The following is a 3,988-nucleotide window of genomic DNA, read 5'->3' on the forward strand; positions in this document are numbered from 1 at the left end:
AACATGAATGCCAAGTGAGTGATAGATTGCATGATCAGGATTGCCACACTTATAAAAAAGAATCAAATACAAAAATGATGAAGCTATAAAAGAGGAAAAAAATATAAACAAAAGAGAAGTGAGAAATCTTAAGCATACGAATACAAAAATTCAAAATCAAAGGTTGCACCCCTTAAGGGCTTATCTAGGGTCTTGAGCCTTTATCCCCTTTCTTCTTTAACCTTTAGCCTTACCGTCACTAGTAGAAAACCGTACATTTGCGTCGCCTTATTTGCGTCACTCATACAAAAGAACGAAGCAATTGTTTTTTTTAAGCATCCTTAAAATTTATTTGCGTCGCACATTAACCATGAAGCGATGCAAAAGTCAGATACATTTTAGCTTTTTGTTATTTGCGTCGCTCTTAATTAGTGAAACGACGCATATAATTATGTTATTTGCGTCGCTCATTTAAGTGACAAGTGACGCAAATGAGTGATAGAAGTCAAATGTGTCACTCCTTTAATTAATAAGCGACGCAAATAAGTAATGTGCAGCATTACACTTTGAGTTATTTGCGTCCCATTTTATTAGTTGAGTGACGCAAATCACTCTTTTGCATTTAGGTTTTTTTCGGATTCCACTTGCTAGCTGCCTCCCTTTTACTAAAACAAAAAAACAGCACTACTCCTATCTTCCAAGAACAGCGATTTCCTACAGCTAAACACCCAGAATTTCGAGCAAAAAAACCTCAGAAATTCGAGCAAAAAAAACCCCAGAAATTCGACCCATACACCCCAAGAAATTCGAGCAAAATCAACCTGAAATTCAAGGAATTTCGACCCAAAAACCCCCAGAAAATTGACCCAAAAACCCCATGAAATCGACCCAAAAACCCTAGAAATTGAACCCAAAAACCCCCATAAATTCAACCCAAAAAACCCCCACAAATTCAACAATCAAACCGCAATGTTGACAACAGCCATAATCGGAAAAAATTCAGGTTTACAAACCCCCATTTTCGAGCAAAACAACAAAAAAAAAAACCCTAAGAAACCCCAAGAATTCGAGCAAATTTGATTATGGGCAAATACGAGCAAATTCGAGCAAAAAAAGTGAGCAAATTCGAGCATTAATTCGAGCAATTTCGAGCAAAAATAATCGAATTAAAACACCAGGAATTCGGTGAGTGAATTACTGCCTTTATAATTAATTCGGTGAGTTAATTATCAGCTCTCAAATACTGATATAGCTCACTATCAGAAGGCTGGTTACTGCTATTTTGGTCATAAGTTATGCTATTGTTTTTGTTGATTTATTATCCTAGTGTTTATGCAAATGTACATATTGCTGAAAGAATTTGGCTTCATGTATATATGGATGCCTTTTATGCTGTAGTTGAGACATTGAGCAATCCTTCGCTAAAGGGCAAGGCAATGGCGGTTGGCGGCATGTCTATGATATCTACTGCTAATTATGAGGTATGAAAATGTAATAAATTTTCATAAATTTGCCCAAACTATGCACCTGTCAATTAAATAAAAAAAAAACCATGGAACACTTGTACAAATAAAATTAAGACCTTTTTGTTCTTTCCTTTTCACCTTTTTCACAATCTAATTGCTTGTTTGATTCACTTGTCCCTTGATAAGTTTATGTATTAAACTATTCCCATATTTTTTATTTTATTTTTTTTTTGTATTTGGTAGGGTACGCATGTACATTTTACTCCTACAAAATTTTTCGAACGAAATTCAATCTTATTTTGTATTAGGCCTCTTAATTACACCTGTAAGTTTATTTCGTTGGTTAGGAAGGTTTACTTGTATCACGTTAATTAAAAGCTGTAAATGATTTATGGCGATAGCTTAGAATAATTATAAGGTAATGCTATATGCAACTCTCAAGGCTAAGAATGGATAATCATTTACTCCCCCGTTCCTGAATAATTTACACAATCGAACTTGACTCACATGCCAATTGTGGTGCGATATTTAGCAGCCAACTCTTCTGTTTTGACAATATCCTCAGCACGTTTGGCTTCAATTGTCGCCTTCTTTTCCTCTGCTTCCTTGTGAATCATTGCCACTTTGTTCTTCATTTTTTTCGCGTATTTTGCCTTCTTCTTTTCCAAATTTTCCTGCACTCATGAATCCTCAACAGCTAAAGAGCCTTCTGTCACGCAACACAATATACTCAAAGAGACAAAAACATTGGCAATACTATATCTCCATCTTTTTTAACTCAGCCTCAGCAGTTGCTTTCCTGCTGTTCTCCCATGCCTCTACATCAACAATTTTCTTTTGTGCCCTGCTCAATTCAATTAGTATATAAATGAGTCCCATGTTTTCCATCAAAGAGTATCGTTTATATTTATATGCATCGGTCAGACGACAAACGCTTAAAACTAGAATATGGTTCAAACTATACTAGATATGTCACATGTAAAATCTATCCAAGAACAACTTTAGAGAACATTCCTAGGACTGGTTCACTCAAATCTTTATTTAAAACATTGTGTTTCAGTAATTCAGCCTGTCCCTCAGCAACTTAAAGACAAAACAATGGAATGATGACATGACTGAAAGTAATCTTACTTATTTTCGACTTTGCACTTCTCACTTTCTTCCCATGCTTTGATCAGTGAGTTCCTCTTCTCGGTTTGAACTCTTGAAAGTTGAGCATCTGAACAAATCCTTAACTTTTTCTTAATGATTTAGTTGCATTCTAGCCTAGTAGCTTGTGTCCTTTTATGGATTTTTTCTCTTCTGTGTTTTTCTTTTTTTTCCCTGGTACATGGAGGCATTTCAACTTGCATTTCAGCTATGTAGTAGAATTTGAGTAGGGCATCATCAGTTTTTAAACAAAAGTGTCTTCTTAAACAAAAGTGTCACTAGTTGTCATTAAACCTATAGTGGTTAGTTATTCAGAGTCTTGGCCACTTACATTTTCTCCAAGAGTCCAGGTACATCACAAAGTAATTTAACAATTGGGTGGACGTGAGTGTGGCTACTACGTCATGTGTTATATGTACGAAATACTTGAACATCATCATAGCAGTGAGGATCTTATTAAGGTATGAGTTGTCAAATATTTCATTTTTGTTTGATAAATACAATTTGATATGATGTTAGCTACAATCTTGAATTAAAACTTTCCTCTTGTATATTTGTTGTGTTGATAGGATTTTTCAAGAACTACACCATATACCGAGGAGGAGATAAATGAGATTCGAGATATTTGGGCAGAGTATTTTATATGTAATGTTGAACTTTAGATTTATACTTAGCGCATTTTGGACTCTTGTTTTGGATTATAGGCTTGACATAAATGATTTTGGTTAATTGGTGTTGGGATGATGAGTAAAATGTATATGATATTGAGATGTATATTTTATTGGACAGGTTGTTAATATAATGCCGTCATTCCCAATTTTATGGGTAGGCCAAAATACAAAGCCGAAATTTACATTTACATTCATTAATATTGTATTTTAATTTCAATTATTGGCGTTAACATATTACTTTATACCACTAGCGAGGAAAATAGGTACTACAAACATATACAAGCAATTATTAAAATTTAAAAAAAAATTCACATCATTTGCGTCACTCATTAAACAAACAAGTGACGCAAATAAAGCAATTTTGTATTGTCTAGACAGTCATTTGCGTCACTCCTATATAAATAAGTGACACAAATAACAAACAAGAAGTTTCTCAGAACAGCTATTTGCGTCACTCCTTTATAAAGGAGCGACGCAAATAACTCTTATTTGTGTCACTTGTTTATAAAGGAGTGACGCAAATGACTCTTATTTGCGTCGCGCCTAGGAGCGACGCAAATGATTTAAAAGTCATTTCCGTCGCGAGCAGTTGCGTCGCTCATAGAAGCGACGCAAATACACTATAAATGAGCGACGTAAATGAGCCTTTTTCTACTAGTGCGTGTTACAACCCTTTAAAGACCTCCTTGAGGTATATACACACACTTGTGCGAGGTTCGTCTA

At 34.9% G+C, this 3,988-nt stretch overlaps 1 long non-coding RNA gene across 1 annotated transcript; it reads left to right on the forward strand.

Moving 5' to 3' along the window:
* The first annotated feature begins 489 nt into the window (after nucleotides 1–489).
* Nucleotides 490–3,430, forward strand: LOC110713225. Its single transcript, XR_002509822.1, has 4 exons — nucleotides 490–1,164; nucleotides 1,378–1,460; nucleotides 2,945–3,055; nucleotides 3,164–3,430. It is a non-coding gene; the product is annotated as an uncharacterized LOC110713225 (long non-coding RNA).
* Nucleotides 3,431–3,988: the final 558 nt, after the last annotated feature.

The sequence above is a fragment of the Chenopodium quinoa genome, unplaced genomic scaffold, assembly GCF_001683475.1.
Source record: "Chenopodium quinoa cultivar QQ74 unplaced genomic scaffold, ASM168347v1, whole genome shotgun sequence".
Taxonomy (NCBI): Eukaryota; Viridiplantae; Streptophyta; class Magnoliopsida; order Caryophyllales; family Amaranthaceae; genus Chenopodium; species Chenopodium quinoa.